This window comes from Acinonyx jubatus, chromosome D1 (assembly GCF_027475565.1).
Source record: "Acinonyx jubatus isolate Ajub_Pintada_27869175 chromosome D1, VMU_Ajub_asm_v1.0, whole genome shotgun sequence".
NCBI lineage: Eukaryota > Metazoa > Chordata > Mammalia > Carnivora > Felidae > Acinonyx > Acinonyx jubatus.
The window spans coordinates 27472018-27497236 of record NC_069390.1 but is presented as its reverse complement, the minus strand read 5'-3'; the positions used below and the strand labels follow the sequence as shown (position 1 = coordinate 27497236).

General features: G+C 41.8%; 1 protein-coding gene and 1 pseudogene across 1 annotated transcript in view; one reads left to right on the top strand and one right to left on the bottom strand.

Annotated features, from left to right (window-relative positions):
* The window catches only part of KIAA1549L (KIAA1549 like), a 266162-nt gene that overhangs the window by 42561 nt on the left and 198382 nt on the right, over positions 1–25219 (top strand). The window lies entirely within an intron of this gene.
* Positions 5285–5711, bottom strand: LOC128311799 (40S ribosomal protein S3-like; annotated as a pseudogene).

Sequence of the window (25219 nt, the reverse complement as noted above, 5' to 3'; positions counted from 1 at the left end):
CAGAGTGTGATATGGAAACACTGGGTTTCTGGTGAGGTGCCCCAACTTAGCTGATATTGTAGACTCTCTGAGAGTCTCAGACTAGAAGTCAGGTCTTACCTTCCATTCCAGAAGCTCTCCATGCATCTCTTTATGGTTTTCTCCTACATTTTCCTTTCAGCCTAGAATAAAAATGGCCAGCCAAAAAAAAAAAAAAAAAGTTATTATTGCTTCAGTGCTGAGTGGCAAGCTTTATGAGAACTGAGTAATGGAGTTGTGGATAGCTATCTAATTATAATCATACCTTGAAATTTTTATTAGCCAGTCTTTGTATTTGGTGGTTTCTGCTTATACTACGGATATGTTGGTGGTTCTTGAATCCATTTTGAAGGCACAGAGTGTTTCTATTCTTGGTGTATTTTCCCTCATCTTTCCTTATAGCCAGATTTATGATTCCTCAGACTTTTTCCCTGTCCTTCATTAGAGAGTCATCGGGATGGTGCTATTTTTTTCTCCTTTGTTGAGTGTACACAGTAAATATAATTTGTTGAATGGCTTTCTTTCTTTTTTTTTTCAACAGGAAGTCTTCAAAGAGAGCCTATTATAGTATTAAGCCTCCATGTAATAAACAGTGGAGCTGGGCCAATAAGTCCAAAACATCTGAGCAATCTCTTTATATTGTACACTCGAGCTTTTAGATGCATAAATTTTACAGTACATCATCTGACACTATTTGTGATAAATATTCCCCAGTGATTAAATCATCATTTTATGATCTTATGCACAGAAAGAGCATCCACAAAGCTACTCCCCACTCATCGAGCTCAAATGTTATTGTCCTGGTTTGTATATCAGAAACCTTTTATTAATTTTGGTGGAGCTGTTCTAAAGAGGTCGTGTGGATTTTCACAAAACAGTTTTATATAAGAAGTACCTTTTTTTTTTTTTTTTAAGAGAGGGACAGAGAGAGTAGGGATTGAACTACCTGGTGGGTCAAACCAGAAAATGGACCTTGAAGTAAGAGAAGCTGTTGTCTTGATGGCCGTGGTTAATAAATATTTACAGTGACGTCCTGAGCTGCAACTCTGCAGTTTTGTTAGCATAAACGTTTCATAACCACAGAATACTTGATGAGCGTGTGGGACAGGCGACTGACGCAGTGTATCCAGCAGGATGAAACTGCACTTACCCTTGTTAGGGATGTGTGTCTGCCTGCATCACATTTTTTTTTTTAACTGAGTTAATGCGGTGGTCCCAGCTGGGATTTTGACTGTTCTCCACTGATGGAGCTCATGGGAGGGTGACAAGAGACCCTCTGGCCCTGAGGAATGACTGTTGATTTACAGCCTCAGATGAAGCTAATGCTGACAGTTAGTGTTTTAAATAATGCATACTTAGCTCTGCAAACAAATGAGCCAGATCCTTCCTCTTGCCAGAGTCTCTCTGGAGGAAGGTGGCGGTGCTTGGGGCAGCGCATTAACTCCCTCCGCTGGCATGTGGGCCCAGAAAGCCCCTCTTCTCAGGCAGGGGGCTGTACCAGTGGAAGTTTCCATGCAGTGGCTGATGAGGAGAAAAGGGAAAGAAGGCACAGGGAGTGTGTGGGGAGAGTGGGCAGAGGGGCTGCTGGAGCATATCATGGGGTGGGGGTGGGGCAGGTCAGAGAGGAAAGCCCAGCTGGTGGGGAGATGGTGTCCTGCTACAGGGGCTTTTAGACTTGTGGAATTAGGTAATTTCTTGCCACTCCAAGTATGGGCTGTGGGCTGGTAGCAACAGCATCACCAGGGAGCTTGTTTGAAATGCAGAAGCCTAGGCCCTAACTCAGTCTTATGGATTCAGAATCTTTACCTGGACAAGATCTCCAGGTGATTCGTATGCACCTGAAAGTTTAGGAAGTGCTGACTAAGCACTCTCATTTTAATACTTTTGCAGTCCCTTGGTCAAGCATTAAATTATTAGTGACTTATAAAGCAGATTAGTAAGTCGTTCAAACCATGCTGGTTTGCAGCCCCTCCCCTTTTAGGGAAGAAAAGACAGAATAACAACAATAATTTGAGGTTAGCCAGGACTGCAGTTAGTGGGAATTTTAATGCAATTTTGGCCACAACACACCATTGCTAGGGTGAACTCAGAGTGGTGCTTTCCAGCTCGAGCAGGCATCAGAGTCACCAGAGGGCTTGTTAAAACACTGTTGGATCCCACCCCAGAGTTGCCGATTTAGTAGTTTTTGGGATAGGGTCTGAGAATTTGTATTTCTTTTTTTTTTTTAATTAAAAAAATTCTTTCTTTCTTTCTTTCTTTCTTTCTTTCTTTCTTTCTTTCTTTCTTTCTTCTTCCTTCCTTCCTTCCTTCCTTCCTTCCTTCCTTCCTTCCTTCCTTCCTTCCTTCCTTCTTTCTTTCTTTCTTTCTTTCTTTCTTTCTTTCTTTTGAGAGGTAGGGAGGGGCAGAGAGAGAGGGAGAGAGAGAATCCCAAGGCCAGAGCCCTGCTCACAGTTAGAACTCACAAACCATGAGATGACCTGGGCTGAAACCAAGACTCAGGAGCTTAATCAACTGAGCCACCCAGGCGCCCCAAGAATTTGTATTTCTAACAAGTTCCCGGGTGATGCTACTGCTGGTCTGGTGACCTCACTTTGACAGGTGTAATTCTGATTGTGGCAGTCGCGTGGCACTTGTCTGTGTGATCCCTGCCCCATGAAGTCTGTGTTCTGTCTCTCACCCATACCTCCTTACTACTGATTCTCATAGTATTGTCCACAATCCACCCATACCTACAGATTCCCAGAGTCCACTCTCTTGACCGTCTGAGTCAGAATCCCTAGGAGTGGGACACAGGACGGTTCATAAGCATCCCAGGGCAACTCTTAGATGCACATGTGTGCTCCTTCCTAAAGGATTACATTCTTAGTAGCTAGGGTGTGTTTTGCCCTTTTCTTGGCCCTTTGTCACTTTGCTTGGGCCACTGCTGTACTGGGAGTGCCCTCCCACATCTACTCACAGGATTCTCTTGTTCTTCCAGGTCTTTCTCAGAAGCTACATCCTCCTTGAGACTTCCTTGATTCCCCCCAGCTGCATGTGATCCCTAGACTGTGCTTTTCTTTTAAAATAAGTTCTTTAAAATGAGATGTCAGTCCTTATATTTCAATCAATTCTAAGAAGCCCTTTCATCCCTCCCCAAGCCCTCTCCTCTTTTCTGAGTTGAATTTATAATATACGGCAACATGTGGCTTATTGTGAGGTGTAGGTCAGTGGACGTTGCCATGAGAAACAAGAAAAAGAATAAGAAAAGCTTATGACTTCTCAAAGTTTTAAATGTTAAAAAGTCAATCGTATGTTACACAAAATAACATCGCCCCTAATGCTGTCAAGTATGTGATCATAGCCCCTATTGATCGTAGGCTCTTGGATGGCTGAGACTGTCTTATATTCATCGTATTGGTCCCTCATGTACCTGGCTGATAGTAAGTGTTCAATAAATATTAGTTGAATGATATAAATGTGATTTATTTTTCTGCGGGTGAAGTTGACACCACTCCTTTTCTGGAGTCATTTATTGCGTGTGGAAATACATACCCTGCTCTGGATACTGATGAGAAGGCAAATAGAAGAGATTCAACCAGGAAAATGATGATCTTCATTCAGGCTTTAAATGCACAAGGCTCCCCAGGAACCACCGAGAGCCCACCTGTTTCTGCAGAATCCTGGATGTATGTGGGACTCAGGATGGGGAGTGGGCAGGAGATGGGCTTTGGGAAAGGGCTGCCTGCCTGGACTCTCTATTAGAAGGGTATGGGGAAATCCTACAGTCCTCTAGCCCAGAGACCCTAGGTCTCTAGTATCTCTATATCCCAGGCACTTAGAATAGAAAGCAGGCTGGGTGTCAGTGCTTGTTGAATGAATGAATGAATGAAATCCTGACTTTGAGTCCCCATCCAGGTATCAAATCTTGACCTCTTTATGTCTCATTTGGTTCATTTTTAAAGGTAGGGATGTTACTTATGTACTCCAAATTATCTCAAGGAATTTTTGAGAGCCTAAGATGAATTAATTAATCTGAGAGCACTTTTTCTTTTCTTTTTTTCAAAATTAAAGTTTATTTTTTCATTAAAATTTTTTTAATGCTTTATTTTTGAGAGAGACAGAGCATGAGTGGGGGAGGGGCAGAGAGAGAGGGAGACACAGACTCTGAAGCAGGTTCCAGGCTCTGAGCTCTCAGCACAGAGCCCGACGTAACATTTGAGGGGCTCAAACTGACCTGAGTTGAAGTCAGACACTTACCAACTGAGCCACTCAGGGGCCCTGTTTTTTCATTTTTGAGAGAGAGAGCATGAGCAGGGAAGGGACAGAGAGAGAGGGAGACACAGAATCTGAAGCAGGCTCCGTACTGACAGCAGTGGGGCTTGAACCCACGAACTGCAAGATCATGACCTGAGCTGAAGTCAGACCCTCAATCGACTGAGCCACCCAGGTTCCCCTGAGAGCACTTTTTAAAGTGTTAAATATGCATTATTACTTAGATCATAAGAGAACTTTTTCTGTGTTTATTACAAACAGCTCTTCTTGGCTCTGAAGGCCTATTTTATACATTTCTCAATTAGGGGACTCTTAGTTCTCTTGGTTGGCTCATTCTCTGATTTGCTCTGTATGCACAGCAAAGGAAGTGTAGGTTTTGAAAGTTTCTGAATCACCATGGTGTATCACAGGATCTTCCCACTAATACTTGTTTCTCTGACAGCTGTATTTTATATGTTGTATTGCAGCTTTCATTGAAGAAACTCTGGGCTTCTAAGAATGATTTGTTGTGGCATTTCCTTTTGAGACAGAAGCTTTGAAATAGGATAAATGCATAGGAGAGATATCTAGGTACAGTAGGGATGAGAGGAAGTCAGTGTTTGGACTTGGATCTCCTGAGTTCAGGTCCTGACTCTGCCCTTCATTTGCAATGTGTGTGATCTTGGGCATTTTTTTTTCTTTTGTAAGATTTTATTAGGGAGAATTTCAAATATACACAAAAATGTGGAAAGTAGTATAGTGACCCCCCCCCATTTACCCATCACTCAGCTTCAATGGCTGTTAACTGATGGCCAATTTGTTTCAATGGTAACAGCGTCTACTCTTCCCCCCAATATAATTTTTAATAGAATGCAAGATGTCATGTTCTTTCATTCATAGATATTTCAATATGAATCTCTAAAAAGATAAGGAACCTTTGTTAATTTTTATGATTTTTTTTCTTTTTCAAAGATTTTATGAAAAGTCCTTATAGAGCAATATCCAGACTCCAGATCCAGCTGCCAAGGAGACCCTGTTATGCTGTTGGTACTGGGTGTGGCATGGCAGGTGGCTCTGACTTCCCACCCTTCTGTTTGGATGGGGGTGGTGGGAAGTACCCCGTCTTTGGGGTCCACAGTGCTCACCTGATCAGGCAGGGGTTTCTTAGCACCATTCTTACCACTTGGGTTCCAGGGAAGCATGATCTTCACTTTGATGCCCAGCACACTCTGTCTGAGCAGTTCACGGGTCCCCACTGTGAATCATCAGGCCACCCACAAACTTCATGGATTTATCCCTCTGTCCTCAGAGTTTCCCAGACTCCATGACTTTGCAGCCTTTGGCCCCACTCTCCATGATGACCCATAGCACACCCTAGCAGGCCCTCCACCCAGGGAGGCCTCCTAGGAGTGTGAAACCCAGAGACTCTGCCTGGGCAATAGCACACAGACCTTCTGTGGCCACCTTTTTCAGCATGAAGCCCTACACTGCCCTCAGAGGAGCCAAATCTCTTCTGAACCACAGTAGTCAATTCCCGGGTCCACTGGCCCGTCTCACCAAGGACATTCTACGTCCTGGTGGCCGGGATAATGATTTCTGTCCTGGTTGGTGTAATTCAGACCTCAACTCCAGAGTAGCCATCTTGAGTCAGTTCCCAAGTGAGAAGCTCGTTCAGTTCAGCTTTGAAGATGCCATCAGTGACACACTGCCTCTTCTTTGGAGATTTGCACCACCATCTTGCCGCTGTGTGCCACCAAAAGGAAAGCAGATAAGGACCTTTTAGAAACAGAACTAAAATGTCATTATCATGTCTGAACAAATAAATAATTCTTAATATCAATAGAATCCAATGTCATAAATTTTCTTTTTCTTTTTACACTTTGTTTGAAATAGGATCCAAACAAGCTCCACATCTGATATTTATAAAAGTGTCTTTTAAGTATCTTTTAATTTATGGGTTCTCTCTCACTTCTCTCTATCATATAAAAGTGCAAGGGGAAAAAAACAGGTTGTTTTCTTATGGAATTTATCAGTTTGGATTTTGCTGATCGTATCTTTGTGGCATATTTCCTATAAATTAGAGGCATGGCCAGACTTAGGTTAGGGTTTTGGTTTTGGTTTTGGATATTGGACATTGGACATGTTATTTGCTCTTTCTGACCTCTGTGAAATGGGGTGCAAACATATCTTATAGCTGTTATGAAATTAAAAAAGAGAACATCCAGGGAAGGATCACACCATATAAAGAGTAGTTGTCATTATGACTGGATTATGCATTTTGTTAGCATTTGTGGGGCCGAGCCTAGGAAAGATACGTTCCTCCCACACTGGTCAGACTTAATATTACAGCAGGTGCCATGTCAGGAGGCTGAGCATCAGGTGGTCTAGAGGTCATGCTCTACTATATTAGGTTTGATAGGAGTCAAAGTAGTTAAATTCTCTGAGCTTTCCTCATTTCCTCAAATGTAGCTAATAACATATATCCTCAAAGTTCTGAGAAACAGAGATGATGTATGTAAAGAGCCTTGAACATGATACTCATCATGGGGTTGATGATTTTTGTTCTTGTTTCTTTTGATACCTGAGTTCTCATGTGGGACTTGGGGGCACTTAGGTTGAGAAGGGATTCTGGGTATGGCTGAGTCAGTGCTATGGGCTGGGGGTGTCACTAAAATTCTCTCTCTCCTCTTTTAAACATATTTGGGGTTAAAATAGCCTGCAGTATAATCAAAAGAAAGAAATAAAAGTAAACCCTTTGAGTGCTGAGCACAATTACATTTATTGGTGTGCAGCTGTTGGGATGTGAATGGAAATATCTAGTTTTTTCCATTATGACCAGGAGAAAGGCAGGGATTCTATTTTACACTGCATCAAATATGATATGGGTGCAGAAACCCAGCAAACACCACCTTAGAGTGCCAGCACCAGGACTGAGATGTAGTGACTCTTTTGTGATGTGCCTCCCCTTTTTAAATGTTTATTTATTTTTGAGAGAGAGAGAGCACGAGTAGGGGAGGGCAGAGAGAGGAGAGGGTGACAAAGAATCAGAGGCTGGCTCCGGGCTCCAAGCTGTCAGCACAGAACCTGATACAGGGCTCGAACCCACAAACTGTGAGATCATGACCTGAGCCGAAGTTGGACCCTTAATCGACTGAACCACCCAGGCGCCCCTGTGATGTGCCCCCTTTTGATGCACCAAGAAGGGCAAAACATCCCATCAGGAGGATTCTTACTCAAAATGCACTATCTGACTCTATCATGAGAAAACATCAGACAAACCCAAATCGAGGGACATTTTGTAAAATACTTGACCAGTTCTCTTGGCAGATGTCAAGGCTGTGAAAGACAAAGACAGAGAGGAACTGTCACAGGTGGGCAGATGCTAGCAAAGACTTGAGAACTAAATCCAATGTGGGATCCAGGATTGGATCCTGCATGAGAAAAAGAACATCAGAGGCAAAGCTGGCAGCATTCAAATAAGGTCTGTCAAGTAGTTAATAGTAATTTATCAGAGTTATTTTCCTGATTTTGGCAGTTGTATTATGGTTATGTAAGATGTTAACATTGGAAGAAGCTGGCTGAAGGGTACTGAACTCTGTACTGTTTTTGTAATTTTCTGTAAGTCTAAAATTACTTCAAACATTAAACACACGATACTGGGATGCATGGCAGCTTTTGCAAAATGTACTGTTTTATAGGAAGCGGAGGGCGCTTCATTTTTGCACATTAACTTGGGAGCTAGAAACACCAACTTACTCTTGAGCTTAGGCAGGCAGGTTGTATCTTGACTGGTGAAGTTCCTCACTGTAGATTGACAGGGAGTCATGTCAACTCTTTGAGATTCCCCAGAGACCATCCTAGTGCACAGGTGGTTGGGCACCTGGGTTGACAATGTTTTGGTTGCATCATCTTTCATATCTGGTTGATCTGGCAGATCTGACTGGTTAATAATGACAGTTCCCTCCTTAAATTGGATGCCTGTTATATGCTAGAAACTTGAGTGCTAAGTGCTTATCATCATTAATCCTCATAACATTCTCGAAAGGCAGTTGATAGTTCCCCCATTTTATGATACATCTCACAGAGATTCATTTGCCCAATATCACTCAGCTGGAGTGGAAATCTGACTCCAAAGCTCAGACTCTGACAGCTGTTCCATTTTGTTCTCCCTCTTACTCCCTCTTAATGGGTGCCCTCCTGGCCAGTCTAATGCCTGTGTTCCCCTGTGGGCCTCCAGACCTGGCCCCTCCCTTATCATTTATCTATCTATCGCTGGTTAGAAAGAGGTACTGGTATTTTTCTATCCTCCGTTATCTATCTAATCGTAGAGTAGAATTGTATGTAGACTCTTTGGGGGCTGTTAATAGGTTTCTATGGTCAGATATCTTCGGGGGAACTTAGGGATAAATAAATTAAATAGCTCTCCACCTTTACCCAGGCAACTGAATACAGTTGGAAAAAACCACACAACCGGGCTTACTAGTCTCATCAGTTTGCTACCATTAACCTTGAGTGGGCTGTTCAAGCTGCCCAACACTGCTTCCCTATTGCCTTAGTCTAGTTGCCCACCCACTCTCTGGGATAACTGCTTCACACCTTCTCCCCACTCCTAACCTCCCCACATCTCCTAAGAAAAAACTAGCCCAAGAGAATTTCTGCAAGCCTCCACTGCTGCCTCGACCAAGCTGCCCGTATCCTGCCTCCTCTCCTGTTAAGGATGAGGCATCTTTGATTCTTGTGCATGAGACTGAGGACCTCCTGCCAGCAAATCTGCCTCCGGTCCTCTCTCTCCAGTTGCAGACAGGCATTTCCTCTATCTTCTGTTTTAGAAGAGCCCCCACCTTGACCACACATCCCCCTTCAGCTGCTGCTCTGTGCCTCTGTTCCCCTTTTCCGCAAACCTCCTTGGAAGAGTTTTCTTACCGACTGTCTCCAATCCCTTTCTTCCCATTATTGCTCTTTTTAAAAATTGAGGTGAAATTCACTTAACATAAAACCATTTTAATATGTTAAGATGTACCAGTCAGTAGCATTTAGTACATTCACATTGCTGTGTAACTACTGCCTTCATCTGGTTCCAAAGCCTTTTCCTCATCCCCAAAGTACCCCCCTTACTTGTTACACAGTCATCGTCTATTCTCCCCTCCCGCTAGCTTCTGGCAACCACCAATCTGTTTTCTGTCTCTACAGATTTACTTCTTTTGTATACTTTATAAAATGGAGTCATACAAAATGTTGACCTCATTTCATTTACATGATGTTTTCAGCGTTCATCCATGTTGTGGCATGCATCAGAATTCTATTACCTTTTATTGTGTAGTAGTATCCCATTGTATGTATATGGCACATTTTGTTTATCTGCTCATTAATTGATGGACATTTGGGTTGTTTCTACCTTTTGGCTATTGTGAGTAGTGCTGCTATGCACATCCATGTACAAGTATTTGTTTGAGTATCTGTTTTCTGTGCTTTTGGGCATATCCCTAGGAGTGGAATTGCTGGGTCACATGGTGATTCTACGTCTCACTTTTTGAGTAGCCACTGAAGTATTTGGTGGTTTGGGCCAAGTGGCTGGACCATCTTACATTACAATGCACAGGTGTTTCAGTTGCCTTACCTCCTCATCCATATTTGATATTTCCTGCTCCCCCCTGCCGCCCCACATAGCCACCCTAGTAGATATGAAGCAGTATCTCATTATGGTTTTGATTCCCATTTCCCTAATGGCGAATGAACATCTTTTCATGTGCTTGTTGGCCATTTCTGTATCTTTGGAGAAATGTCTATTCAAGTCCTTTGCCCTTTTTTTCATTGGGTTATTTGTCATTGTTGTGGAGTTTCCCATTCTATCTTGAATCCACTGTAATCAGCTTTGCTTTAGTCCTTATCATCCCACAGAGTGACTCTTATCAAGGTTGCCAAAGGCTTCCCTCTTTGTCAAACCCAGCGGTCCATTCTCAGGCCTCATTTTCTTGTCCTTACAGCAACATTTAAGGGGGGGGTTGATCACTCCTTCCTTCCTGATGTGCTTTCTTCACTTGGCTTCCCAGATAACAACCATTCTTTCTTAGTTCTTCTCAGTGTTCTTTGCTGGTTCCTTCTCATCTTCATTACCTCCGGCCGTAAACTTCCTCTTGCCTCAGCTTTCACACCTCCTGTCTTTTTATCTCCACTTCCCTGGACGACCCCATCCTTCCAGTTGTTCAGGCCATCAATCTCGGAGCTGTCCTTGACCTCTCTTTTACCTCCTCCCCCTGGCTCTACCTCCACCTGGTTCTCCTCCACAACATATCCAGACTCTGATCATGTCTCACAACCTCCACTGCAGTCACTCTGTTCTAAACCACCATCATTTGTTACCTGGAATTTCGAAGTACCCTACAAATTGGCCTCCTACTTTCTCTCCTCCCTCTGCCATGATCTAGACTGTGTGAAACACAGCAGCCAGAGAGATCCTGTTAAATTGTGAGTCAGATCTCACATTACAGCTCTGCTCTGAAGCCTCCAGTTACATCTCGTTTTACTTCAAGTTTGAGCCAAAATCTCTGTAGGATTTAGCCTTGGCTTCCTCTTCCATCTTGTTTCCTATCACTCTCCACCTTGCTCATACCACTTCAGCCACTGCTGGCATCTTTGCCGTGCCACAGTCCTGCCAAACACACTCCTGCCTCAGGGCCTTTGCACATATTGCTTTATCTGCCTGGAATGCTCTTCCTCCTGAAAGCCACAGGGCTTTCTCCCTTCCTATTTCTGTCCAAATGTCTTTCACCAGTGAAGTCTCTGCTGATCATCTTATATAAAATAGCAACATCATCTTCCCTCTTCTGATCTCCCTTCCTCTGCTTTATTTTTTCCCTTAGTACTTATATATTGCTTGGTTTCCCCTGTTGGAATATCAACCCCACAAAAACAGGATTTTGTTTGTTTGTTTGGTTGTTTGTTTACTGCTTTAGTCCCATTGTTTACAACTATGCCTGACATAAAAACATGGATACTTGGGGCTTTTCCTATTTTGTAATACGTAAATGTCCATTATAAATCTCTAAAGATATTTTTGCAATATTCCTTTACCTCTTTTTTTTTTTAAACCCGTAGAGCCTGTTTTTCACAAAATATTTTTGGGAAGTGCTGGAATAGGCTTTCATTTGTATTTTATTTGTCAGTCATATTTGGGGTGATGGGGGTGGTGAATGTTATGTAACCTGAGTCTTTTCCCCTTGACTAATAAAGCATTTCAGCATGTAGGGAAAATGTACATCCAAAAGGCCTGAACTTATCCTGAGGGTATGCTTGGATAACTCATTTAGGTAAGATCTGGCCAATGATTTCTTCTTTGGTTTTAAAGAGTGGTGTTACATTTGAGTATTTCTGCATAGTTTCATGTTTATAAGCCAAGTGTGGTGGTGTAACTTAGAAGTGGTTTCTCCTAGAGCTGTTGAAACAGTTCAAGCCTGCCCTTTCTCTGCTTTTGTCTCAGTGCCCCAGATGACCTCCACTGGGCCCTTTGGGATGTCAGCATCCTGTAGGTTTGCTTAGGCGGCCTCTGTCCTGTTCTAGGACCAGGCTTACCTTGACCCTGTCAGAAGCAGCTCTGAGAAGGCAGTGGCTCTTTCTGTTTTGTTTGCCATTGTAGACTCAAACACTTGCACCATGCTGCGCACATAAGAGGTGGCCAATTAATATTTGTTGGATGAACCTTTGAAGTAGCACCGGGGAAAGCTCCTTCACCACCTCATGGTGACTTGTAATTAGGGTTCAGCTTCAATGAATTTTCTTTGAAAATATGTTTGAATATGTCCTGAATGGAAATCAAAGCACTTTCCCTCCTATTTCCATGATCTTAGCTTACAAACAATAATATGGGTATTCTTGGGAAGAGTCTGCAGTTAGTCTGAATAGTTTGTGGTTAAATAAATTTCAAAAAAGAGATCCCATTTGGGCTTTTCATTTGAAAGCCACCATAATGTATGATAAAGTAGCTTGTGTGATCGGCATTCTCAGAAGAAAGTTGTTCTGATGAACTGTCGTGTCATCTTTTGATTTTGAAAAGATGGAAGGAATGATGGTCAGCCTACAATGTAAATGGTGGTTTGATATTTTACTTCCTAGAAGTGGTCAAAAGAAGGGCCATGTTATTTCTGGAAATTGGGGAAAAGCCTAAGACTTGTGTATTTCAGCCTGCTTTCTTCAGCACAGAATGTTGTTCCCTTTCCTTTTGGCTTTTCCAGGGTGCTCTCTGATTTGCCCGGCAAGAAGAATTGTGTTATATCTGGCTAATTAACTCTGAGTGCTACTGTTTGAGGAGTAGCGTCTTGACTTGCTCTAATTAAGTTCAGCAGATTCAAAGGCCACCTGAATAGGGATAGGACAGACATTTGCTTTGGAAAGAGGTAGTAAAACCTCTTTAGGTGAGGAAGCAAATGGGGATGTAATTTAGATCCTGGCATCAGGGTTTTGTTTTTTTTTGGTAGTTTTCTTTATAGATGTCACCATAGTTACAGTGTCTCTGTAAATCACACACATATTCCAGAAAGGAAAATGAAGAGACTCGTGATTGCAGGTGAAGTGACCTAAATTTTTATAGTTCTGTAGTTTTTTTAAAATCGTTTTGCTTCTACACATTTTATGGTTCTTTTAATTAGACTCGTAGGACTGGGATGTTAAATGTCTAGTGGTCAATTATAATATTTATTGAGGTCGTGTGATGTGCTGGGTTTTGTCCGAAGAGTGTTGTCTAATTTAATTCTAAGTAATTCTGAGGTCTTGTAGTCTGGGCTCTCCAGAGGCAGGCAGGACCAATAGGATGCATATGTATATATATGTATCTATACCTATATTGGTATCTAGAGATTATTATTATTATTGTTATTATTTTATTTTAGAGGAAGAGAGCATGAGCTGGGGAGAGGGGCAGAGGGAGAGAGAATCTTAAGCAGGCTCCAGGCTCAACACAGAGCCCGACACAGAACTTGATCCCACGACCCTGGGATCATGACCTGAACTGAAATCAAGAGTCAGACGCTTAACTGACTTAGCCACCCAGGTGCTTGCATATCTAGAGATTTATTATAAGGAAGTGGCTCATATGCTTATGGAGACTGAAAAGTCCAAGATCTGCAGTCGGCAAGCTGGAGACACAGGAGAGCTAATGGTTTTAGGTCCAATCCAAGTCTGAGTTTGAAGGCAAGAGACTAGTGTCCCAGATCGGACACAGGCAGAGAGAGTGAATTCCTTCTTACTCAGCCTTTTATTTTATTCAAGCCTTCAGCAGAGAGGCTGAGGCCCATCCACCTTGGGGAGGGCAATCTGCTTTATTCTGTCTAGTGAGTCAAATGGTAGTCTCATCCAGGACCACACTCACAAGAACATCCAGAATAATGTTTAGTCAGATATCTGGGCACTCTGTGGTCCAGTCAAGTTGACACATAAAATTAAATGTCACAGGTAGGTACTGTTGTTATCCTCTGTAGAGATGAGGACACGGATGTAGAGAATGGTTGGGTAAGTTGTCTAGCATTACAACTGGTAATCATGGAAACAGAACAAAAATGCAGGCAATCTGGCTCCCCCCAAATCCTCACTCTTAATTGGTACAGCAAACCACCTTGCAGAGGAGGCGCCTGAGATGGGGGAGGAAGGGTGGGAGAGAAGGGAAGCAGAGGGGTCCAGTGTCATGCCTCAGCCACCCAGTTAGAGGCAGAGCTGGGATTTGAACCCCGTCTCCTGACACTTGGCCCAGCCCCCTGGAGTCCTTCAGCTCCAGCATGAGGTATCCTCTGCATAATGGATATTTCACTTATGAAAGGAAAAAAGTTAACTTTCAGTTCTACACTTGAATTGTTGACTTAAGCACTCTGGGCAGTAATTCTAGCTGTCTCACCTTATCAGCATTATAATTTGTGACCACAGTATTTCAGTCCTAGAAGATTCTCAGATGAGTTGGGCTGTATGGATGAGTATGGTAATTTTTAAAATAACTCTACCTTCCATTTCTAAAGCACTTCAGACTTTTTAGAGCACTCTCGTATGTACACATTATTTAAAAAATGGATTAGCTTGACAAAGTGGATTTACTCTTGGGTGATGGTCTTCCGTGGGTATGAATGGAAAAAAGGCTTTTACCTCCTCTTAGCCAAGATTAAAAAGGAATAAATGAGTTAAGAGAAGATGATGGAAGACAAAAGGGTGTTTATCCAAGCAGCATGATCACTGGGATGCAGCTCTGAAGGAGACTGAAGAGCCCTGGATCAGGACGTAAGGGGTCATAGCAACTGCTGTCATTGAAACCAGACAGTGCTGGGTTTGAATCGTGACCCTGCTACTTCCCAAAGAGACACATCGTGTCACCTCTCTGAACCTTTCCTGCTTTGTAAAACAGGACTGTGTACCTCACAGGAGGGTTGTAAGGATGAGAAGTGCTTGTCGGTGCATGCCACATAATAAGCCCTTGATAGATAACTTACAGCCCCCCTCCCCCACCTCCGATAGTCAGGCCTGCATTTGCCAGCCTTGAGCCGCTTGTTGTAAAGACCTTCACCCTGCCTGCTCTTTCCCACCTTGCTCCTGTACCTGTAGTGACCAGATCTGACTGGATTACAGCACGCCTGTCCCCTACCTTCACTGTATATGCCCAAACTGGATAAAGCGGCCTCTGGCCTGGTTCCTACTTTGCCTTGTGGATTCCTGGTCTGAACCCAGCCTACCTGGCTGGCCCATTACCACCTGCTTACCCCTTTTTAGCCCTGTGCTGTCCCTGATTTCCCATCTTTGGCTAACTGTTGATGTCAAACTGTGTACATCTTTTTTCCTTTGTTAATGGTTTTTTTGGGGGGAGGGGGTAGAGATTTGGTTCACATGGATCATTTTCCCCCCAATTTTTTCTTTAAATTCTAGTTAGTTAACATATAGTGTAATATTGGTTTCAGGAGTAGAATTCAGTGATTTATCACTTATGTACAACACCCAGTGCCCATCACAAGTGCCCTCCTTAATGCCCATTACCCGTTTACTCATCCCCTGCCCACCTCCTTCCATCAATCTGTGGTTTGTTCTCTACAGGTAAGAGTCTCTTATGGTTTGCTTCCCTCTCTTTTTTTTTAGTTCCCCTATGCTCATCTGTTTTGTTTCTTAAATTCCACATATGAGTGAAATCATATGGTATTTGTCTTTCTCTGACTTATTTCACTTAGTGTAATACACTCTAGTTCCATCCATGTCATTGCAAATGACAAGCTCTCATTCTTTTTTTGGGCTGAGTAATATTCCATTGTGTGTGTATACGTATATACACACACAATACACACACACACAGACACACAGATACCACATCTTCTTTATCTAAAATGGATCATTTTATCGGGCACCTGGATGGCTCACTCAGTTAAGCATTCAACTTCGGCTCAGGTCATGATCTCACAGCTTGTGAGTTCAAGCCCCGTGGAGGTGCTGTGCTGATAGTTCAGAGCCTGGAGCCCGCTTTGGATTCTGTCTCTGTCTCTCTCTGCCCCTCCCCTGCTCGTGCACTGTCTGTCTCTCTCTCTCTCTCAAATATAAATAAACATTAAGAAACTAAAAAAAAAAATAATAAAATAGGTCATTTTATTAAATTTTTTAAAATTTTACATTTATTTATTTTTGAGAAACAGAGTGAGACAAAGCGTGAGTGGGGGAGGGGCACAGAGAGAGGGAGACACAGAATCTGAAGCAGGGTCTGGGGTCTGAGCTGTCAGCACAGACCCTGATGTGGGGCTCAAACCTACGAACTGGAAGATCATGACCTGAGCCGAAGTTGGATGCTCAACCGACTGAGCCACCCAGGTGCCCCTAAAATGGGTCATTTTAGCAGGAGCTACACTCTTTCAACAGAGATAGTATAATTTGAGTCAAATTCCTGTTCATTTCTGGGGGAAAGTCAGTGAAGCTGATGGTTTACTGATTCCATTGGCTTCACTAAACTGGCAACAGTCAAGCTGGCCGCCAGTTTAGGCACAGATTTAGGTCCCATTCCTGGTTCTTAGCCCATCTTATCTTGTCTCCTTAACCTTATCTGGATTCAGTTCCAGAAACACCGCTCAGAGACCCAGGTGTGTGAACTGCCACTTTTAGAAGGACAGCACTCATCACTTTGCTGTAGCTCCTGAAAGCACCATTTCCAGGGTGAGAAGCATTCTTCTATTGCCTTTGCCCCTTTCGGCATCCTTGTGATCAAAGTGCAGGGATTTGAAGATGCCTTAAGACGTAACCTTGGGGCTCTTAGAAATGGTGATTCTTATTTTGCATAGGCCCATCAGATCTGTCATATGCTGGTAACTTTGGTCATTTCTGAACATGTTCTGGTCAGTTAGTGATTTAGAACTTAAAAAAAAAAAAAAGAATCTCCACACAGTCTTTCTCTCTGAACTGGCTACATTTCTGCCTCTTCCAGTTTCTCTCCCTACTATCTGAAGTGGATCCTAATCCTGAGAAGGGAAATCTTCGTGATTTAGTTTGCAAATCATCACGTGTCCTTCATTTGTGAAGGAACAAGTCCCAGAGAGAAGGTGGAAATTATTGAACAAAAAAGTGCCTAATAATAATAATAATAATCTCTCACAGTTTGGTGAAATAACCATTCCTTTGAAAATTTGAATTTTGCTGTGCCCTGAAGAGTTTGATTTCATTTGCATGGAGAATTCTCTTATATTGTGGGGTTGTAGAAATTACAGCAATTATGGCTTGTGTGAAAATGAAAGAACGAGTTGTGTCCAACATCTCTTAGTTGAGCAAATTCATGGTTAGTCTTGTCCAGTGTATCTCATCTGTGAGTAATAAGCCCCAGCTAGCCTCCCCTTTCTAGCTAGCGTGGGTGTTTGGATCAGTCTTAAACTCAATAGATGGAGTCAAAGAGGACTTGTCTAACTGTAAGTCTTTACACTTACCTGTTTGAATATTCCTTCGGACATTTCAGATCTTCCTTCTGAATCACTTTCCCTCTTTTCTGAGTCCAGTTGACCCTTGAACAATATGGATTTGAACTGGTCAGGTCTGCTTACACATGGGTTTTCTTCAATAAATACAGTACAGTACTGTAAGTGTATTTCCTCTTCCTTATGATCTTCCTAATAACATTTTCTTTAGCTAACTTCATTGTAAGAATTCAGTATGTAATACATATAACATTCAAACTATGGGTTAACCCGACTGTTTCTGTTATTGGTAAGGCTTCTGGCTCTCAGTAGTCAAGTGTTGGGGAAGTCAAAAGTTATACGCAGATTTTTGATGATGTGGAGGGTCAGAATCCCTAAAACTCTCATGTTGTTCAAGGGTTAAACTGGACATTCTTTTAAAATTACATTAGTGAGGATATGTTAGTAATTACCTGTATCCATTTTTGTTGGCCTGAAAATGTTTTGAAAGATAGTTTTGCTTGCTCTGGATTGATAGTTGTTTTCTTTCAACTCTTTGAAGATGTCATTTTGCTTTCATGCTTGATGCTGAGAAGTCAGCTCAGTCTTTGTCAATGATCTGTCTTGTCTCTGACAGCCGTCATTCTCTTCTCCTTGATTTTGGTTTCTTCAGTTTCACTAAGTGTTGAAATTTTTGATGTCTAGATATTGATTACTTTTCATTTATTCTGGCTTGGGATTTACTGTATGTGTTCAATCTGAGAATTCATATCTTCAATTAATTTTAAAAATTGTCAGCCCTGCGGCACCTGGGTGGCTCAGTTGGTTAAGGGTCCGACTTTGGCTCAGGTCATAATCTCGGAGTCCGTGAGTTTGAGCCCTGCATCGGGCTCTGTGCTGACAGCTCAGAGCCTGGAGCCTGCGTTGGATTCTGTGTCTCCCTCTCTGTCTTCCCCTTCCCCCCTCATGCTCTGTCTCTGACTCTCAAAAATAAATAAACACTAAAAAAATTTTTTTTTAATTATCAGCCCTTATTTATTTGAATATACTTCTACCTCAATCTCCTTATTTTTCTCCTTTCTGGAACTGTACATTTCTTTTTTAATTTTAGAGAGAGAGAGAGAGAAAGAGAGAGCAGAGGTGGGGCAGAGGCAGAGAGAGAGAATCCTAAGCAGGCTTCATGCTCAGCATGGAGCCTGACAGGGGGATTGATCCCATGGACCTAGGATTGTGACCTGAAATGAAATCAAGAGTTGGAAGCTCAACTGACTGAGCCATCCAGATGCCCCTCTCCTTTCCAGGAATCTGATTAGACATATGTTAAACCTTCTTACTTTGTCCCTCATATAACTTAGCTTTTAAAATGCATCTTAATGGGATGGGTGGTTCAGTCAGTTGAGTGACTGGCTCTTGGTTTGGGCTCAGGTCATGAACTCATGGTTCATGGGTTTGAGCCCTGCGTGGGGCTCTGTGCTGGCAGTGTGGGGCCTGCTTGGGATTCTTTCTCCCTCTCTGCCCCTCCCCTTCTCTCTCTCTCTCAAAATAAATTGAAAACAAGTGAAGAATAAAGTGTTCTAAAAAAATAAAATGCATTTTAACAAGTCTTTCTGTGCTGCATTCTGGGTAATTTCCTCAAATCTATCTTAAGTTTTATACATCCTGTCTTAGGCTGTGTCTAATATGCTACTTACCTGTTTTTTTGGTTTTCATTATTATATTTTCTATTTCAGAAATTCTGTTTGGCTCTTTTTAAAAATTGCTTACTCAACTGCCTTCATCGTGTCTTTAGTCCCCTCTATTATTTCTTTATACATGTTAAACTTAATTATTTTTTATTTTGTGTCTGATCATTGCAATGTCTCCAGTTTGATAGCTCTCACTCATAGTGACTTGCTTACCCTTATTTTTAGTGATTTTTAAGTTTTTAAAAAAAATTTTTGTTTTCAACATTTATTTATTTTTGAGAGAAAGAGACAGAGTGTGAGCGGGAGAGGGACACAGAAAGAGGGAGATACGGAATCTGAAGTAGGCTCCAGGCTCTGAGCTGTCAGCACAAAGCCTGATGCGGGGCTCAAACTCACAAGTGGTGAGATCATGACCTGAGCTGAAGTCGAGTGCTTAACCCACTGAGCCACCCAGGTGTCCCTAGTGATTTTTTGTCTTTTTATTGTGAGCTCACTCATGTTCTTTGAAACTTTTTCTATGGGAATTGTTAGAGCCCTGTGTTTGAAGAGTCTTTCTCCAGAGGGAAAGGATTTGCATTTGTCCCAGCCATGGGATAATGACAACCAAGGGCTACTTTAATCACATTTTCAGTACTTCCAAGCCAAGATGTCATGTGAATTCTAGCCCTACACCTGTATGAATGTGGGCTTTTGGTTAGGGACTCTTAGGAGATATTTATTTTTTCTTTTTTTTTTTGCCTCACCAATGCCAGGATAGATAAGTCACCTTCTAAACAACAGCCTCATTCTCTGAGATTGTTTTCATTTGAGCATTGTGGCATTTTGGAAAAAAGTGCTTAATCTGGTCTCTCACTATGATCAAGCCCCAGGCTTTGTCCCCAGGTACACATACCAAAACACAGTGTAAGAACCCAGGCTCCTGGGTCAGCTGATGTCCTTGGGGGCAAATGCTAGCTTTGCATTACCCAGTAAAATTATACTTTCTAGTTTATGGCTTCCAACTGTTTCCCTTTATTGCAACCTCAATCATATTTTAAACCAGATTTTTAAATAACATATTTTATCCCTTTCTTTAAGTGATTTGTATTAAAAGAGGCTTCTTCACCCACATAGTTGCAGAAACAAAGGTGCTAGGCAGTATTTTAGATGTTTGCAATACAGTGCACTGTGAATGAACAAGACAGTAAGATCCTGTCTCTCACAGAGCTTACAGTTCAGTGGGGGTAGAGAAAGGAAACAAGTAAATAAATACCTAAGATAATTTCAATGGTGGTGAATACTATCATCTTTTATATTTTTAATTTATTTTTTTAGGTTTATTTATTTTTGAGAGACAGTATAAGCAGAGGAGGGGCAGAGAGAAAGGGAGAGAGAGAATCCCAAGCAAGCTCCATGTGTCAGCACAGAGCCCAATATGGGGCTTGAACTCATGATCATGAGCTGAGATCTCAGGTGAGATCATGACCTGAGCTGAAATCAAGAGTTGGCACTTAGCTGTCTGACTCAGGTGCCCCAATACTATCATCTTTTAAAATATTCATAGTGACCCATGCAAGGGACTTGATCCTGCAAAAGATCCTGTATCTTTTAATCATTCCACCCCTGTGTTGTAAGATGAATCTACCATTAGTTGAATGAAACCGCCTCATTATTAAGTGATCGGTTAATTCAGTGGTGAGGACAACATGGTAGAAAAGCCCTTGAATTTGGGCTCAGAGTTAGACAGCATCTACATCCACCTAAAGCAGTTGTCCTCACGTGATTTTTTAAGATATGTGTGAGATTGAAAATGACTTAGTGACAAGCTGAGAGCAATCATATAAGGCATGCATCCAACTCTTCTCTGCAATTAAACTCATTTTAAAGCCATGTTATTTTATTAACAGAGTATTTTGCCTCATTTTTATCAGTGATATAGAAAGGTCAAGGAGTAACAAATAATTAGTTATTTTCAAGTGTTCAAATAAATCCATACCTTTAAAAATTGGAATCATGGAGAGAAAAGAAAAGCTAAAAATGCTTTCTTTCTTAAAGAAATGATTAATACATCTGATAATAAAATTGATGCAAGAGATTCTGATCATCTAGTGGTCTGTTTAGGACTCATATGCTACTTGAGAGAAAGCTGTTTTTATAAGAAATGTCTGAAAATGTCAAGTCAAGAACCCAGTAAATGAGAACGGTTTGCTGAGCCTCTTTCACCTGATTTAGAAACAGCTCCTGCTAATGAAATATGTCAGGAAATTTTCAGAGGTGTGAACAGTGAATGGGTAAGATGCTGCATTTCTTAAGTAGTTGATTTTGCTTGCCACCCCCAATGGGCTTGAATTCACTAGTAGTCAGAGAGTCTCATTCTTTTTTGGTACCTTTTGGCAGCCTGGTGAAATTTATGGATTATTCTCAGAATGACGGTTTTAATAAAATCCATACAATTGAAAAGGAAGCCAATTACGTTGAAATGCAGCCTTATTCACAGACCCTGAAGAGTGTATAAGACCCCCTAGATTATTAACCTCTATGACCTGTTTCAATTACATCTCTATTCTTTTTTAAAAAATTGTTTAATGTTTATTTTTGAGAGAGAGAGACAGAGCGTGAGTGGGGGAGGGGCAGAGAGAGAGGGAGACACAGAATTCGAACTCTGTGGAGTCAGCACAGAGCCTGATACGGGGCTTGAACTCACAAACTGCGAGATCATGACCTGAGCTGAAGTCAGACGCTTAACTGACTGAACCACCCAGGTGTCCTACATCTCTATTCTTGAACAGAAAAAGTAGTTTATGATATGACTGATTTCCTGAATTTCTCAAGAGGAAATAGAATTGGTGTCAGCTATAGATAGGCACCGTAAGTCAGTGGTCTTATCACATATGTATGCATAATGCACTTCTGCTGTGGTAAAAACATGGTACTTTGGAAAGGAGCTTTCTAAATTCTCAGTTTTGTACCTATGGGGTTTCTAGTAACATATGAACTTAGACAAGATCAGTGCTCCCTGGAGTATTGACCTTATATGCGAAAGATGACCTCAGAAAATAAACAAAAAGGAGGGAATATAAACAGAATCAATTTATTTTGGAATGCTGTGATTTATTTACTAACTGTCACAATAGAATGGAATACTGGTTATTTATTGTTCTTTTAAATATGAAAGAAAACGTTGAGCTGCTTCAAATCATTGGAGACAGTCTAAACTGAACATCCTTAGAGGATTGATTCATTATGTTATATTCCTATAACAAAATCATATACATCCATTAACAGGATAGAGATGTATGTGCTCTTCTAGAATGAACTCTAAGATATGTCATTACATGGAAAAGGAAAGGTGTAGAAGAGTGTACCATGTATTCTCACTTATAAAAATGTGTCTATTAATAAAACATATTTCTGGAAAAAGGCACCAGTAATTGGTAACAATGATTATTTCTGGGAGGGGAACTTGAGGTCTGGAGGCTGATGAGGAGACTGACTTCTCATTGTATATCTATTTGTACTGCTTGAATGTTTTGCCATATGCACGTATTAGTGGTTCTAACTAATTCATTAAAAAATGAATTGCCCTTGCTTCTAGCAGCTATTGATATTAAAATGAAATGGAAGCATGTAAAGAATATGCACTAATTATGCCTGTCAAATAACATATTTCACTAATTAATACACTACTCAGTGCATGAAGAAGAAATTCTCAACACTTAGGCCTGCTCCAAATAAGAGTTCAGGGTGTAGATGGCAAGGCTTACAGTTAGGGATATTCCCCCACGTCTCCTGAATGTCCTCCTGGGACCTGGTGTCTTCCTTCCGTGCACACACACTGCTTTGCAGCTGTCTGTGTTCTCCTCCTCCTACTCTCCTTGGTCTGTGAACTCCTGGAGGAATGTGTCTCACACAGTGCCTGGCACAGAGCAGACCCACGATAAATGATGGAAGAATGAGTCACTCCTGATCCTGCCAGGAGTGAAGTCTGGAGATACAGAGATAAGTAGTGGGTGCTGAATCCCACAGCAGAGCAGCCTGGGGAGACAGACCCCATGTCTTGGTGGTTCCCAGTTGGGTTGGGGGCAAAGGGAAGGGTGGAGGTGATGAAAGGAAACCAAGGAGGACTATTGTCTGATGAGGGCACCATCCTTGGTGTCCTTGGTTTTGTCCCCAAACCTCTGTGTTGGGGGTGGTTGCTGGTGGAGGAGACAAAGCCGGCAGAACAGTGGGGGCCGTGGGTGGGAGAGAATCAGAGAGAAATTGGGTAACAGTTGTTCAGTGAAATTTCACAGTGCCTTTCAAGAATGAAATTCAATTTATATTTAGAATTTGATTTGAATCCAGAAGGAACACACAAGCTGGTTAATATCAAGACTCTGTAAGAAATAATTTGTGTCAGTTATTGAAAGGATTTGTAATCAAGCGTGAATGGAATGTCTGGTCACAGTCATTCATTTATTCATTCATTCGTTTACTCCATATTTATTGTTGAGGTCTTGTGTGTCCTGTGAGGGATACACCGATGAATTAGATAGGTCGTCTTCCTAAGTAGCTCATCATCAGAAATTAATTTATCACAGTGGTTAAGAATGATATGTTGAATTCAGATTCTTGGATTCAAATCCTGGCTCTATTCCTTGTCACCTATGTGACCTTGAGCTAGTTGTTTAATTTCTTTGTGCTTCAACATCTCATTGCTAATATGAGAAAAGTGCCCATGTAAAGTGCCTAGGCAGTGCCAGGCATAATCAGGATTCAATAAATGTCAGTTTTATGGGTTTTTTTTTTTAAACATTCATTGATCCACTGAACACTTTTGGAGCTCCTGTTCTGTGTTAGGTACTGCTGTAGGCACTAAACAGAGACATAATTCCTGTCTTCAAAGAACTCAGCTGTTTGTTGGTGTATTAGTTCTTTCTTCCTTCCTTTGTAACAAATTACCCAGTTCGGTGGCCCAAAACCCTGACAGACATGACTTACATCTCACAGTTTCTGTGGATCAGGGATTCAGGATCAGCTTGACTGTTTCTGCTTAGGGTGTCTCATGAACTTACAGCCAAAATGTTTGCCAGAATTGCAGTCATCTGAAGGCTTGACTGGGGCTGGAGGATGTATTTCTAAGGTGTCTCACTTATATGTTTGGCAAGTTGGTTCTTCTTCACATGGGCACTGCTTGAGTGTCCTCACAATATGGTATCTGGCTTTCCTCAGAGTAAGTGATCTGAGAGCCCAAACCAGAAACTTCAATGCCTTTTATGACCTAGCCTCAGAAACCAAACACCATCACCTCTGCTCTATTCTATCTGTCTCACAGCCCTGATTCAATATGGGAGGGGACTATACACAAGCTTGTGTATAGGAGGAGGTGGGATCCTTGGGGACTGTCTTGGAGGCTGGCGAAGACAGCTGGGGAGGAACACATATAATCATGGGGAAAGTGCTGTGATGTAGATATGCCACAGGGAGCTTCTTGTCAGGAAAGGAGGAGGCAAAGCTTGAGTTCAGTTTTGAAGGAATAGAACTGAGGAAAGGGAGTGTCCTGGGCAGAAGGCAGTTAAAGGAGAAAGGCACAGAGGCCAGAATAAGCATAACATACCCTGGAAGTTTGAACACATCTGTTGGCTTGCAGCGGAGTCTCTGGTAGGGCAGGGACAAGAATGTGGTGATGATGTCAGTACATGTGACTGATGTGATAGTAGTCATGACAGATTGCGACAGTTGTACTTACACAAATGAAAGAGAATGACGTCACATTCTTTAAGGATTTGCTCTCTGAAATACCTTTGTGGTATTTAAGATATGCATCCCTGCATCCATCCATCTGTCTACCCAACCATCCTCTGACTAAGCAGTGTTCATTAATTACATTTGGACTGTATAACAAATAGTCTCTTAAGAAGATGCACATTTTCTATTTTGTGGACACACAATTTGAGTATTTTTTGCTTTACTTTTTCTTCATAGCACTACTTACTACTTGGCATTATATTGTAGTTTATGCTTATCGCTTGTGTTCATCTCCAGAATATAAACCCCAAGAATATAGACTCCAGAAATTTTGCCTGAGTTGATGTCATTGTATCCCCAGTGCCTAGAATAATGCTTGGCACATGTGGGGGCTTAGTAAAGATGTGGTTGAATAAGAGTGAAGTGAGGTGATAGAAGTGTGCAGAAGATGCTGTGGGAACTTGGGAGGAAATGTCCAGGTCTTTCTGAAGTGGGGAAAGGAGGTGGTTAGAGAGGACTTTGTAGAGTCCTTGCTGTCTGAACTGAGCTGGCCAGGTAGATGAGCTGAGCGTTCAAGACAGAGGAGATCTTGTAAGCAAAGGAATGGAGACGTATGAGAGTATGGCCACAGTTCTAGATGATGCTTGTCTCTCTACGTAGTTTGTGAAACGAAAAGTATAATTGCAAGATAAGAAA